General features: G+C 44.3%; 1 protein-coding gene across 2 annotated transcripts in view; it reads right to left on the bottom strand.

Annotated features, from left to right (window-relative positions):
* Positions 1–16,301, bottom strand: part of BAZ1A (bromodomain adjacent to zinc finger domain 1A) — a 3,222,221-nt gene that overhangs the window by 1,325,931 nt on the left and 1,879,989 nt on the right. The gene's annotated exons all lie outside the window — the stretch shown is intronic.

Genomic DNA, 16,301 nt, shown 5'->3' on the forward strand with positions numbered 1-16,301 from the left:
TTTTCAGTCAAACATTCCCCTCCCTAAACCATGCTCCTCCTCACAAACAGTACTCTGCATGTACTGGTCCAAAAAAAATTTCATTTCTAGGTAATTGGCTCCTTCCATTTTTTAGAGATCCCTTTTACAGTTCATCATTTACAATATTCAATACTTTAAATGGGTCTATGTTCGGCCATCTAATGGACTAACCATCGAATTGCTGAACAATGAACAATAAACAGCAAAAGTTCAGTCATCGAACTTTCATTTCGGTAACTACTTGTCCAACACTTCCCTATCTTATACACGGAAGTGTTTCAAACCCATTTTCTTCACTGTAGTGTGGTCTCAGAGTTGGTATTGAACACTTCTGTGTATAAAATGGGGAAGTGTTGGACAAATAGTTACCTTGTAGATGTAATGAAAGTTCAGTGATTGAATTTTTGCAGTTTGCTGTTCATTGTTAAGCTACTCAATGGCCAAACACAGACACGCTTCAAAAATACAGATGGTTTAGATTTTGATTTCCATTTGAATAGTAATTGATATTTGGCAGCCAACAGAATTAAAATGAACAAGACCTTACTTTGCTTAGGCAATTCAGATAGCGTGTCCCAGTCTTAGCAACAAGCAGGGGCAGCCCGTGCTATTGGACTGCCGACTGCAGCCCCCTCAACTTAAAATAAAGAAATAAAAAGAAAAAAAAATTTAAAAAATCACGGACTTTCGCGCATGCGCACTAGTCCGGACTGCTGCTGAGACAGTCTGGAGCATGCGCAGTTTGTCTCAGCAGCAGTCCTGACTGGGAAACGTGAAGAACGGAGCTCCAAGAAGTCTATGCAGTTTTAAACTGCATAGACTGTCCTGGAACTCGCTGGGAAAACACGTCGGGATCGGACTGCAACGTCAGCAGTCTGGAATTTGCTGAAGTCACGTCGGGCAGAGTCTGGTGTGGATTGGAGTTTTTCGCGACGGGGATGTGTGCAGGCGGGTTTTCGTACTTTCGGACAAGGATTTGGAGCAGGGAAAGATCTACTAGGGATTTGGATTTATGCTACAGGTAAGTGTGTGGATAGGGATATGTGTGTGTGTGTGTGTGTGTGTAAATGCCCCAGGTGCAATATACTGGTGGTTAGACTCATGGTGGTGCGGTAGGGAATACTTCAGGCCTGAACCCTGTACCTTGTATGCAGGTGTTAAAAGAGGTGAATTCCCTACCCACCACCATTTGTAAAAAAAAATTGCAGATTTTTGCCTCATATTTGATCTGATCTGTTCCTCATAATATCTGTGGTTTGTAAATGTTGCAATGCTTGATATTTGATGGTGCAGTGGTAGCATAGTTGCCTCACAGCTGCAGGTTCTCAGGTTTGATTCTTGGCTGGGTGCCGTCTTTGTGGGGTCTGTATCTTCTCTCCCTGTGTTTGTGTGGGTTTGCTTTTGTGTCCTCCCATGTTACAAAGACATGTTTGCATTATTTCTACCTGGGCCTCTGCTGAAAATTGTTTTGTTCCACGTCAGACAGTCCTGATTAACAAATGTTAAATAAAATTGACAGGCATTTGAATTTCAGACTTCAGGTTTCTGAATGTTTAATTCCTTGAATATTTGATGGTACAGTGGCAGTATTGTTGCCTCACAGCTATAGGTTTTCTGGTTTGATTCTTGGCTGGGGTGCCTTCTGTGTGGAGTCTGCATCTTATCCCTGTGTTTGTGTGGATTTGCTCTGGTGTCCTGCCATTTTACAAAGACATGTGTCTACAGTATTTCTCCCTGGGTCTCTGCTGAAAATTGTTTTTGTTCAGTCAGAAGTAAAATTGACAGGCATTTGAATTTCAGACTTCATATTCTTCAGAAAATGCATAGTAAAACAACTTTATATTCTAGCAATAAATATATAGTAACAACCTTTTATTTTAGCAATTTTCTAAGTTTATAAGATGACTATTTGAAATTTGTCCTTATTTTTGGGACTGTATTACCGTTATTGGCTTTGTCCAGGTTTTTTGTGCTAAGGTTGACAGCTATGGCAAGAACTGAATTCACTGAATATGTTTGAGGGCTGTATTCCCTCATTACTGGGTTTGTCCAGGTGTTTTGTGCTAAGAGGTTGACAGCTATGGTGAGAACTGAATTCATTAAATGATAGCCATTTAAGTTTCAGTCTTCCTCTCTTTCACAAAGCAGCTGATTTGGTGTAGTGGTATGTTGTTCTGACCGTTTTGCACAGGGACCTTGGAAGTAAAATGTATGGGGGTAACACAGCATTTTATTCTAGCAGCTTTCCAAGATTATACAAGCAATGTTTAATGTGTCCCTGGTTTTCGCCCTTTTGACCCACCCCAATAAATTTGGCTTTTTCCAGATTTCTTGTGCTGCGAAGTTGAGATGCAGTTGAGTACTGAGTAGATTTTACAAGGAGCTGAGAGCTGCAGGGGAAGAGAAGTTTAGTGCTGATTATGCCAAGTCAGCTCGCATTGCTAATAGCACAACAGGTTGTGTACTTGCTTTTGATGCAGAAGGTTGTTGGTTCTACTCCCATAAGGGGTGAATGCTGCCGTACTGAAAGTTAAGATACTAACTATGAGCCTGTTATCAGTTTGCCATCCATTTCCTATTGCAATATTACTAGCTTATTTTTAATGCAATTTAGGCAATTTATTCCTCAGGGGCATCAGACACTATTTTTCGATGAAACCATGAAATATAAAGGTGACTGCTAGCAGCAACCTCTTCATTACAGATTTATTTAATGTGGAATTATTTAGATGACTTTTTTACTACTTCAGAGATTGTGCATATTTACTGATAATGGTGGACTGCATAATTGTGCATATTTACTGATAATAGTGGAATGTAGAAGTTTGGGTAGACTTTTATGATGGAAATGTTCTGAATTGGGCAGTTTTGTCATTGGTGCATGCGTTTTGTTGCATCGTTTACTGGAAAAATCTTCAAAGCAATAGGAAGGTGTATCAAAGAGCACATGTATGTTTCATATGCAAGGGGGCTATAATTTGAAAACAGCCCAGAATTAATCTTTATCTGCCACGGGTAAAATGTATTTTCTTTGAATGTGGGTTTCAATGTTGTTTCAATGAATGTGAGTTTCAATGGCAGAGAAGTTTTAATGCCAAGTTTGTTTAGCTGATGTCTTAGTGTTTGTGCTGTAAAATGCAAAATAAAACTTTCAAATGATGTTCAAATCATCATAGAAGTAAATCAGTATGCACGTTAGTGTTTATGGTAAATGGAGTGAAATAGCCAAGTAATGGATCATTGGAATGGCTGCAGGGGGAGGCTCCATTCGACCATGGTTTTGTGAGGGGGAAGGGCGGCAAACTTAGGCAGCCCCAGCTGAACCATACCTCCCAACTGTTCAGATTTTCAAAGAATGAATAGATTTTTTGCTTCTTATTTTTGGTTTGTTCCTCATAAAATTTGTGTTTTTCTGGCAAATCATTTAGGAATTAAGTCACTAAATGATGACACACTGAGTTTCAGACTTCATAACCTTCAGAAAAATGCATGCTAAAGTAAGACCTGTTCTATCAACTGTCTCAGTTTATACAAGAGCAATTTTTAGTACTGTTTATATGTTCTCCCAATATATTGGGCCTTGTCCAGATTTATTGCATTAACAGGTTGAGAGGTACATGCAAATAAATTGCTTTATAGAATTAGGCATAGCCAAACCTCTCAACTGTCCCTGATTTTGACTCAAAATGTTGCTCTTCCCCTAATGATCCCTCCGCAAAATAGCAATTTTGGAAGAAAGCATGGAGGGTTTATAATTAAGAAATAACTGTAATAATCAGTTAGATTACTTTTATTTCAGAAATGCATGTAGATTATTTTATTTTGTCAGCTGCTCAAGTTAGCAGTGCTAATATTAAAGTATCCCTTCTTTGACAGGTTCCCAGCTGTATTGTGTTGCTATTTTATATTTTTACATCACATTTTTGGTCCATTTTTCATAAAATTGTGTTTTTTTGGCAAATTAGTGACAAATCATTAAAGACTAAAGTTAGAAAATAATGACAGACATTTGAGTTTCAGATTTCATACCATTCAGAAAATTCATACTAATGCAAGACCTCTATTATCGTTCTAGGTTTATAAGAGCAATATTTTAAAAACTGTCCTTATTTTTGGGACTTTGTCCCATTTCTTTGTATGGCTTTGTCCAGATTTCTTGCTCTGAGGTTGAGAGGTATGACAAATGTGTCAAGGCCATCACAAGTCAGCCAGAGACATTTCAAACTGTGACATACTTGTTGCACCCCACTCTCCCATGTAGTGACTGGATGTGTCGAAGCAAGGCAAGGAGTTGTTATGCAATGTAAATGTGCAGAGTATCCCCCCATCCAAGGTAGACACAAGTACTGGAGTGGCTTTTCATCTGTCCTTGACTTTTACAGAATGGTCTGGTTTCTGTCATATTTTTTGTACTGTTGATTTATGCTTATTACTCAAAATGCCTGTTGCTCTGTGTTTAAGTAGCAATACTTTAATGACCATTAGGTAAGCTTGGCTGAGATTGCAAGATGCAAGTAAGCTTTAATAAGCATACTGTTAAAGAATTGCCAACATTGAAAGCCTTTCTGTTGCCATGTATTGAATACTTAACTAGATAATGTATAAGCCTTGGGTATTGAAATGCATATGCCAGTATTTGTAATAAAGGACAGGATTACATTATTTTAAGAGTCTCATTACACTTGGGGACTTCCAGTCATCTCTGCAGGCTTTACCCATAAACAGAATGCCAATCGTGTGGTCGATAACCTGTACAGTAATCCTTTTAGTGTGGTCCATAACCTGTACAGTAATCTTTTTAAGCAATGTATCTTGAGCTTATTTCTTGTTTGCTTTTCATTTTTTACTTTGATCATGTTTTCCCCATGAAACAAGTAGATGTCAGGCATCAGGTCTTTTTTTGGATAAGGAACATTTTTACAAGTGGGGGCATCAGAGATTTCTACTTTCAGCATGTTAGTTGGTACTTTAATAAAGCTGAACATAAATTATAATTAGAACTGCAGTATAAGAAGTAGTTTGAGTTGAGTGCTGCTTGTTTTTTTTATACTTGATTTTGACTGGCATTCCATTAATGTACTTAAAAAAAAAAAAAAAAAAAAAGTAATTTTTTTCATGCCTCACAACCTTTTTTGTTTCCATCTAGATATTAAGCTGTCATGCAGCCAATACATTGAAATATTTGTATTCTTCTACACTTCATTTTGTCTTGATTGGACTCTCATAATGACGATTTGGCACCCAGGGCAGTATATTTAGTTTTTGTGGTTTTGAGCATAGCTCCTCCCCTTTCTAGTTGGCCACACCCCTTCCCATTGACCCCACCCATTCAGCTGTCTCCTGCAGCCCCCCTTTGATTTGAAGTCACCAGCCGCCACTGGCAACAAGTACTATTATGACTCTGTCATAGTTCATGTTGTCATGAATGACCCAAGACGTGCCTCACTGGACTGTGTGGAGAGAGAGACATGGTCGACCTCTCTGAGTACGTGTCCCAAGCAGTTATGTCCCTAGCCTTGAGCAGCATACTACCCTCACCCAGAATGATGCCACGGTATAAACAAAAAAAAAAGTTATGTACTCACCATAACGTTCCATCTGAGTAGTTACACCATTTTTCTGCAACCTGTGGATATTCGGATCAATATCGGATGCAAGCCGGCAACTTTTTAAGGATCTGCTCCAAGCTCCTCCCCCTTACCCAGAACCCATCACCATCTCCTACCTTCCCTCAGATTGAGTTTGCCACTACTCAAACTAATCAGCAACTCAACTTACAATAAACCATGAGCAGGTTCGGGGGAAGGAGGGTGGGAAGGCTGCAGAAAAATAAAGTGTAACTACTCAGATGCAACGTTATGGTGAGTACATAACTTCTTTATCTGAAGTAGCTAACTTCATTTCATCTGCAACCTATGGGACAGAGTCCCCAACTACTCAAACTTCTGGGAGGCCCTCATGGAAGGACATTCCTGAGCACCGCAGAGCCGAAGAATGCTCTCTCTCTGGAGATCAATTCCAACTTATGAGAAATGAAGGTATGTGACCTTGCCCAAGTTGCTGCCGCACAAATGTCGTTCAATGAGACCCTAGACCAAAAGGCAGCAGAAGTCGCCACAGATCTGGTAGAGTGAGCTTTAATAGGACCAAGCGAGGACAGACCTCTGTCTTTGCAAATTTGCAAAATACATAATGAAATCCATCTAGCTAAGGAAACCTTGGAGATGGCTTTACCCAAAAAAGGGTTTACAAAAGGACACAAATAACTGGTTAGACTTATGGAAGCGCTTCGTCCTGTGTAAATAAAAATGAAGTTGCCTATGAACATTTAGTAAGTGTACTTTATATTCACCCTTGTTCTGAAAATTTGGAAAGAAAACAGGCAGGTTAACTGTTTGATGTTTGACTCAGAAGCCACTTTTGGTAAGAAAGAAGGGTTTGTGCAGAGAGAAACCCTGTCCTTATGGAAGATCAAGTAAGAGGGCACGGCAGACAGAGCCTGAATCTTAGAAACCCTCCTAGCTGACGTAATGGACACTAGGAAGGCTGTCTTCCAGGATAAGAACTTCAAATCTACTGATGCTGCAGGTTTGAAGGGAGGAGAGACTAAAGCCTGTAGAACCAAGGTAAGGTCCCAAGGAGAAACAGAGTCCTTAACTGGACCACGCAAAAGAAAGGTGCCTTTAAGGTAAGCCTTACACATTCTAGAACAGGCCAGAACATTCATGTTCTCGCCAACGTAGAAATTCAAAATAGCTGCCAGTTGCATTTTCACAGTGTAGGAACTAGCCCCTTGCTGAAAAATGTTGGCAAAGAAATCCAAGACTGCAGGAACAGGGACTGTAAAAGGATCTAGGTCCCACGGAGAAGCCAAAACAGCGAATTGTTTCCATTTACTGCGGTAAATCTTCCTAGTGGAGGACTTATAAGATGCCACCAGAATATTTTTTTCTGAAGATGAAAGACTGGGAGTCCTGGCAATCAAGGGAACTTGAACAACCAAGCTGTCAACTTGAGGCTGTCCAGGCTGGGCAGACAAGCACCCAAGGGATGAGAAATGAGATCCGGGCAGGGATCCAGAACCCACGGAGGAGCTAGAACACGAGACCAGAGGAAGGGGAACCACACCTGATGAGGCCAGAATGGGGCAATGAGGATCACTTTCCACCCCAGTCGATAAGCTTTATGAAGAAACTTTGGAATGAGTGATAATGGGGGATAAGCATACAGCAACCCGGGAGGCCAAGCATGGAACAGAGCATCTCTGGGGGGAATCCCCTGGTGAGAGGATCAGAGCAAAGAACTCGTTGCACTTCGTGTTGGAAGGAGATGCAAAGAGATCGCAGCAAGGCTGACCCCACGCAAGGAAGATCTCCTCCGCTATCAGACTGTTTCAGAGACCACTCGTATGGCATTAGAATAGTCTAACTCAATCTGTCCGCTAAAATGTTGGAGAGTCCCAGGATGTGCGTTGCAATCAGAAACAGACTGGTGGAGCTTGTCCACTCCCACACTCATGGCCTCGTGACACAGAGGATAAGATCTTGTTCCTCCCAGGTTGTTGATGTGCCAGACCACAAAAATGTTGTCTGACTGAATTGCAATAGTCCCCGGAAGAACAACAGTGTGGAAGGCTTGCAATGCTAAAAGCACTGCTCTCATCTTCAGAACACTGATGTGCAATCTGGTCTCGATCTGGGACCACGTGCCTTGGACCATCCCCCCAAGATAATGTCCCCCCACCCAAGCTGGGAGGCGTCCGTGATCACTGTGGCTTGGGCTGTGGGTGCAACAAATGGGCGTTCCGCTAAGATTTCCGTCGACTGAAGAAGACGCTTAGTGGAAGCAGCAAGGAGCCAGTCGTCTAGGTAAGGGAATACCTGAATTCCCTGAAGCCTCAGGTGAGCCGCTATGACTGCCATTCCCTTGGTAAACACCCAGGGGCTGTGGTGAGACTGAAGGGTAGGGCTCTGAACTGGAAATGATGGGCTCCCACCCGTAAGCAAAGGAATCTCCTGGAGCTTCTGCGAATCTTGATGTGGTAGTAAGTGTCCTGTAGGTGTAGCGAGCACATCCAATCACATAACCGAGGATAAGGTAGAATGGACTGTAGGGTGGCCATCCGGAATTTCTGCTTGGCAATAGCCAGGTTTTAAGGTTGACAGTTCCAAAAATGGGCCTGAGGTCCCCAGTCTTTTTTGGCACTAAAAAGAACCTGGAGTAAACATCTGATCCGGACTGATCGGGGGGGGGGGGGCTGGTTCAATGGCTCATTTGTGAAGCAGCTTGGAAATCTCTAGCACTGCTGCCTCCCTTTGAGCGGGTGGGACACCTGGGAGGCGCTTTGGTTGGATGGGAGAGGTAAACGGGATGGTGTAGCCTCTGGAAATTATTTGAAGCAACCAAAGATCCGCAGTTATGGACTCCCAAGCCGTTGGGTGCAATAATAATCTTCCCCCAATTGCCTCGGGGCGGCGTCTGTTCTGACCCCTCTGCCACTAGGGGACAAGTTGTCCTGAGAGTCCCGAGAAAACTGTAATTTCTGGAACATCTTCTTTTGCCCCCTCAGATTCCTAGAAAAGGATCTTTGAGAACTAGAGAAGCAGATTCCGATGGCAGACTAAAGTCTTCCCCATCTTTTTCACTCTGGGCAAGGGTGTCATGTACGGTCTTCCCAAAAAGAGAAGAACCATCGAAGGGAGCATTCGTGAAAGACACCTTGAAGGTGTCTGCAAATTGACAAAGCCTGAGCCAAGCGTGTCGCCTCAACCACGCCAGTCCCAGCCATCCTAGCTGCTCCTTCCATAGCATGGGAAAGGAGGCGCATAGACGTATTTGATACTGATTTCAGTCGACATTTTCGCAGAGAACAGATGCTTGTCCGGCGACAAGGACTCTGGGGGCGACTCAGTTAACTCCGTGACTAGGTCTCGCTGCAGTCGTATAATGTGTGCCAAACAGTTCAGCTCTCGGATGGAAAATGTCGCTACTACTGCCCTGAACACCTTGTCTGGAGGGTAGACCAAAGAACTTTCCTGAGCCAGTTCCCTCTTGGTGACTGCTGCAACCACCATAGCATCCACAGGGAATCCTTTATACCAGGTCTGTATGCCTGAGGGTGGAGAGAGAATCTTGTCCGGGCGTTTAGACATTGGCTCTTTGGTGTCAGGTTCCTTCCATGCCTGCATGGTGATTAGATCCACCAAGGGATCCATAGGTGGGTACACCCAGGACGTAGATGGGCCCCATGCCAAAAGCCTCCAGGAACAGTAATCCATCCGTAGAAGGTTTTGGGGCTGACCAACCTCCCCGCTGGCAGAAGATCTCCATGATGTCGCCAAAGGAAACATCCTCGGCAGGTGACCTGGCAGAATCTTCTCTATCGAAATCAATGTCTTCTGTCAAGGACTCGGTGGAGTCTAGGTGCCTCCTTTTACACGTGTGCTTATGAGGACCCTCTCCAGTAGGACTCTCTAAAGAGGGCTCGTGAGCTGTGGGGGGTCCACCAGGGGAACCACCTGGGGCTCCTCTAGCACAGGCTGTCCATGTGACAAGCTGAAGGGAGTTGTAACCTAATCCGAGGGAGTCTGGGTGGAATCCAAGGAAATAGGCTGGGATAGAATCCTCTCCACCACAAACGTCGATGAAGAGCACACCTCCTTAGCACCCAACAAGGAGGAAGCTCTCCCTGGGTCCGCTGTGAGGATCGGGGCAGAGGCTGGGGTAGCCGGAGCTCCAAAGGAACAGCTCAGATATGACAAGGTCGGAGCCGAAGACACTTTCATCCCATCGGGTCTGACTCCCCGTCCTTGGTCCCGAGAGTTGCTCGGATCCGAACTGGTCGAATCGGAGGAACTCAAGGTAATCGCTGGTGTCGAGGTTGGAGGAACCGTCGGTGCCAAACCCCCAGCTCTGAAAATCCTTGGATCCATGAACCCCGAAACTGCAGGCTGGATCGGGGAAGGAGAAATCGGATGAAAGAAGGGCATGGAGGTCCCCCCTCCAGAGGGAGAGGGGCCTGGCAAGACTCCCATCTGGATTTGGGTCCGAATAAATCTCATCATCCTGTCCATATCCAATTCAGACAGACTCAAAGTTGAGCGCGAAGAAGCAACTGACTTGGATCTGGCTGGGCACTACGAAAATCTGGATGAAGGTCTTGGTTCCAAAGGTTCCATCGGCTCCGGGGAGAATCTAGGGGGATGGAGCCAATAAGACAGGTCTCAACACATTGGAAGGCGGGCTAGGGAAGGAATCCCGATCTGGAGACCGTTTATGGGGCCTATCCCCCTTCCCTCTGTCTCTATCCTTTTTCCTCTCTCTTCCTTTGGTTTCCCCTTCAACAGGTCTAGCGGGAGGGTGACTCCCAGCCTGGGGGGGGTTGGGAAGCAGCTGCGGAAGCCGAGGCGAGAAGGCCCTTAGCCACCAGTTTGGCCTTCCTCTCCTTCAAGGCCCTAGGGTTAAAATCGGCACACACACTGCACTGTACTGATAACTGGGGAACACCCAGGCAAACAACACAGAGTGTTACCATCTGCCGGTGAAAGCATATGGCCACATTCTGTGCATTTCTTAAATGTAGGTTCTGGCTGATCAGCCATTCTACACACACACAGCCACACCTACCACACTCCAACACACTATAATCACGCACACATATAGGGAAGGGAGTGCGCCTACAATAAACTACTTCACCAAACTAAACAATTTTTTTTTTTTTTTTTTTTTACCAACGAACAAGCGTTTGGGGGAGGAAAGGGAACTAAGAACACACACTCACTACACACGAAAAAAGACCAAAAGGCACTTACTACAACCCTAATGCTCAGAGCTACAGAAACCACGATGCTGATGCACAAAGCGGCAAATGAGATCGGAGGGAAGGTAGGAGATGGTGATGGGTAAGGGGGAGGAGCTTGGAGCTCAGAGCAGATGCTTGAAAAGTTGCTGGCTCAGAAGCGATATGGATCAGAATACCTACAGGTTGCAAAATAAATGAAGTTAACTACTTCAGATTGTTTTCAATAATTGATTTAGTTTATGATGTCATTCAAGGGAGCCAATGCCTGTCTGCCTGGGAAGCCATGGCTGACAAACCTTGCTGGTTTACCAGAGACGGTTTGCACCAGACACTCCTAGGCTTTAGTCTGCTGGCAAAAATTCTTGCCTCCCCCCACAGTGCTTTTTAGGCAAGGTTTCGAAAACAACATTACCGAAGTGAAATTAACCAATCAGAATTAATTAAAGGTCATGTTGCTAAATGCTAGGAGCTTCAACCAAAAGCTGCACTCCCTGGAAGCACTTTATCACTAGAAGATGTAGACATCTGTGCAGTCACAGAAACCTGGTCTAAGGACTCCAAGAACACCCCGGCCCTACAAGGCTACAATCCCTTCCACACTTTTAGACCGCAAAATGAACATGTGGAAAACCAAAGCAGCTGGTGTTTCAATCTATATTAGAGATAAATTCACCTCACGTCTAGTTAGACTGGACAACTCCAAGGAGTTACTCCAGGTCCAGGTTATGGTGGGTAAGACCCCCATTCGAGTCCTAGCCAGTTACAGATACCCCTCCATGGGTCACGACACCCACAAAGCCTACTTAACCAAAATGAAAACGATCCGAATTTTACCAAACACACTGGTTATGGGGGATTTCAATTATCTCATCAACTGGGAAACCTACTCCAGCCCAAACTCACTAGTGCAAAACTGCCTTGAGTTTGTGAATTCAATGCCCTGGAGCAAATTGCCCATACCCCAAGATGATAAACAAACATTCTAGATCTGGTCCGAATTCAATGCCCTGGAGCAAATTGCCCATACCCCAAGATGATAAACAAACATTCTAGATCTGGTCCTCACCAACATGTCAAACAGGTGCACTGCTGCAACTGTTGCACCTTCATTAGTTAAAAATTACAGTTTTGTACCTACCATAAATGTAGATGTCCGATAGGTATGCATCTGCAGTCATCACATATGGGTTGTCCTGCCTCAGGCAGCCCTTCGGTCGGCCGGATTCCAAAGTCTGGGTCCGGCGTCGGCTGATGTCGCCTTTTCCCTGACGTCAGAGCGCCTGGGGTATAAAAGCGTCAGCCGACGCCATCTTCCTCAGTTTTTCTTGCCCCAGATGCCAGGTGCCCTCTAAGGAAGGCTAATTTTGGAGAAATGCAAAAAATTCCAAACATGCACAGTAATAAAAAACAAATACACCATAACAGATAACCCCAGCTAGCTATAAGAGGGATAAGTACCCAAAAAATACCACAGAGGGGATGGAGGGAGGGTAAACCTGACTGCAGATGCATACCTATCGGACATCTACATTTATGGTAGGTACAGAACTGTACTATGTCCCTCAAGGATGCATCTGCAGTCATCACATATGGGTAGAATACCATAGCCAATCTGGGGGAGGAGGATCTATGTACAGGATGGTGTAGCTAAAATGCCCTGCAGGACTGCCGTAGCAAAGCTATATAAGAATATAAAGGTAAATTGTAATGCTTGGAAAATGTATGCACGGAGCTCCATGTAGCAGCTTCTAGAATGTCCTTGGTAGCCACCCCTCTTAAGAAGGCTGTGGAGGTGGCTGTGGGTCTGGTGGAATGAGGTCTAATGTTAGCTGGCACAGTTTTTCCATGAAAGGAATAACAAAAACGAATGCAATTCCCTATCCATTTTGTAAGTGTCTGTTTGGAAATTGCTTTTCCTTGTGCACCAGCAGCATATGCTACCAACAGCTGGTCAGTTTTTCTGTAGCTTTTAGTTCTGTCCAAGTAGTAGCGCAACTGTCTGTGTATGTACAGGGTGTGCAGAAGTTTCTCCCCTTTGTTTTGTGGATTTGGAAAGAAAGTAGGCAGGTGAATAGCTTGGTTTAATGAGACCCTGGATACCACCTTTGGCATAAATGAAGGATTGGTTCTCAATGAGACTCTGTCCTGATGAAAAATAAGAAATGGCTGTACTGCCATGAGGGCCTGTAACTCAGATACTCTTCTTGCTGAGGTTATGGCCAGAAGGAAGGCAGTCTTCCAAGACAGGAACTGTAGTTCCGCAGATGCTGCTGGTTCAAAGGGAGGCAGAGTTAGTTTTTCCAACACAAAGTTAAGGTCCCAAGTAGGCACTGGAGGTTTCCTTGGAGGATTGATGTTTTAATTCCTCTTAGAAACTGTCTTAGAAGAGGATGAGAAAAGACAGGTGGGTCAGTATTGTACTCTGCTGAAATTGCTGAAGCATGAATTTTAATGGAAGAGTAAGACAGGCCATTGTGCAGCATTTCCGCCAAGTATTCCAGGATATGTGCCATGTTCATCACTGTCGCATCTAGGCCCTTTGTGGTGCTCCAAGTGTGAAATCTTTTCCATTTTGCTGAATATGCCTTTCTTGTGGAAGGTCGGCGAGCTTCCATGATGATATCCTTCACTATCTTGGATAGCTTATCCTGAGGAGGAGTCAAGGTATTTTCCAGGCTGTTAGTTGCAAGGTTTTCAGGTTGGAATGCAGAGTTTTGTAATTGTGCTGTCAGGAGAAGTGGCCATTGAGGAAGAGACCATGGTTTCGTGCGTGACATGCTCTTTAACAGTGGGTACCAGTGCTGTCCTGGCCAGTCCGGAGCTATCAGGATCACGTTTGGCTGCTCTGTCCTGATCTTCAGTAAGACCTTGGTCAATAATGGAAGAGGTGGAAATGCATACACTGTTAGAGTTCTCCAGCTGAAGGAGAGGGCGTCCACTTTCCATGCTTGTGGGTGGTATGTCCTTGAGCAGAACTTCTTCAGCTGATGATTGTGGGGGGAGGCAAAAAGATCTATGTCTGGCCTTCCCCATGGTAGTGTTATCTGTAGGAAGATGTCTGGGTGCAGCATCCATTCGTGTGCATCCATGATATTTCTGCTTAAGCTGTCCGCCAGTATATTGCCTTTTCCTGGCACAAACTGGGATTGCAGCTCTATATTGAGTTTCAAGGAAAGTTCCCATAGAGTCATTGCCAGTCTGTAAAGAGTGTAGGAATGGGTGCCTCCTTGCTTGTTTATGTACCACATGACTGTGGTGTTGTCTGTCCGTATTAGCAGGTGGCCTTGATGCAGAAAGAGTTTGAAGGCCTCGATTGCATGCATCACTGCCAGCATTTCCTTTTGGTTTATGTGCATGCGTAGCTCCCTTTGTGACCATAGTCCTCGAATACATCTGCCCTCCATGTGTGCTCCCCAACCGAGGTCTGAAGTGTCCGTTGTAATGGTTTGTCTGGCTATTGGTTTGCTGAAGGGCAGACACGTGTTTGACTGGCTTGCTTGAGCCCACCACAGAAATTCCTTTTGGAGGCATGGAATGAGTGGGATCAAAGTTTCTAAGCTGTGACTGTGCTGAGTCCATAAACTCCTTAGGTACCATTGTAGTTTCCTCATATGCAGCCTTGCTTGTGGAATCAGAAGAATGCAAGATGCCATGTAACCCAGGGCCTGCAGAATTTTCCTTGCAGTCAGCTGAGTCTGTCTTGTCAGATTCTTGAAGTAATCCGGTAGTTGTCTTTGTTTTTCTTCTGAGAAAAGCCATTTGGGTGGTTGTGTCTTGATCTGCACCCAGAAAAGTTATTCTTTGGGATGGAACAAGTCTTGATTTTTGAATGTTGACTGTATATCCCAAGGCCTGCAGTAGGTGGATGGCATAGCTCAAGTCCTTTACCAAAGTTTGCTGGCTGTCCGCTTGTATAAGGCAGTCGTCCAGTTATGGGTATATTTGAATCCCCTGAAGTCTGCAGTGTGCAATTACTGATGCCAGGCATTTCGTGAATACTCTGGGCGCAGTAGATAAGCCAAAGGGCAATGCTGAGAATTGATAATGCTCTGAACCTGCAAGAAATCTGAGGTGTCTTCTGCAACTTTGTCTGATAGGGACATGCAGGTATGCCTCCTTGAGGTCTAGAGTCACGAGCCAATACCCCTTGCCCAGCATGGGAAGGAGTTGCTGTAAAGTCAGCATTTTAAATTTTGGCACAATGAGATAAGTATTCAGTGCGGACAAGTTGAGAATAGGCCTCCATTGATTTTCTTTTCTTGGAACAAGGAATAGTCTGGAATAAAATCCTTGGCCTTGTTCTGAAAGAGGAACCTTTTCTATAGCTTTCATTTGCATTAAGTTGGAGATTTGTTTCAAAGCCTCTGCCCTTTGATTTGGTGGCAGGTCTGGCATGCCTTTTCTTTTTGGCAATGTGTGAAAATGGAACCTGTATCCTTTGTCTATTATTTGCAGTGTCCATTTGTCTCTTGTAATACTGTGCCAATTTTCTGAGAATAAAGAAAGCTTTCCGTCCAAAGGTGCTTCTAATTGAGCCCTGGTTGGCGGAGTCAAAGCAAAGTCATTGAGAGTCTGTCCTTGTGCAGTAGTTGTAGGTCCTGCACTACCTCTCTGGTTGGGAGGCTGCCATTGACGTCCTCTGTAGGAGCCTCTAGCTTGCCCTCTACCTCTGGCACGCCTGTTCTTGCCTCTCTGAAATCTTTCTGTGTCCGGAAAGGACCAATTCTTGGTAGGCCAATTTCTGCTGAATCTTGGTGGTTGAACTTGTAGAAAGTCTAACTGTTTGTACAGATTTTGCCTTTTCCTCAAATTTCTTTAAGACCTCCTGAGCAGTGGAGCCAAATAACTTTTGCTTCTCCAGTGGAGCATCCAGAAGCTTAGCTTTAACATGGTCTGGCAGAGATTGTTCCTTCAGCCATGCATGCCTACGTATGAATGCACCTGTCATAGCTGACCTACATGAAGCTTCCAATGCATCATAACCACACTGCAAAAAATGGTTGCTAACCTGCTGGGAGTTATGTACCAGATCCTGAAGTGATTTGCGATCTAGGGGTTCAGGTGAAGACAGTTTCTTATGCAATTCACCTAAGAAATACTCTTGGTACTGTATCATATGAAATTGACAATTTAATGCCCTCATAGAAAGAGTAGCAGAAGTATACACTTTTTTACCCCATCTCTCTAAAGCCCTGGACTCCCTTTCAGAGGGGAGTGGATTTTTTGTAGTGGCAGCTGCAACCCCTTTAGGGCCCTGGGAAATAGTTTCTGGATCAGCAGAGTGGGCCTTGTAAAGAAAATGATGTGAGTTTGGGACCCTGTAGTACCTATCGGGTTTGACAGGGGCCGGAGGAAGAGTGTCAGGGGTTATGCTAGACTCAGAGTACACATCATCAATGACATTCAAAACAGGAGGAATAGCCAAAGATCTATGCTGAGGTAAATGCAGAAAAGTTCTTAATCTTTTCCTGGAATCAGA

Source organism: Protopterus annectens, chromosome 6.part0, assembly GCF_019279795.1.
Source record: "Protopterus annectens isolate FY-2018-M chromosome 6.part0, PAN1.0, whole genome shotgun sequence".
NCBI lineage: Eukaryota > Metazoa > Chordata > Ceratodontiformes > Protopteridae > Protopterus > Protopterus annectens.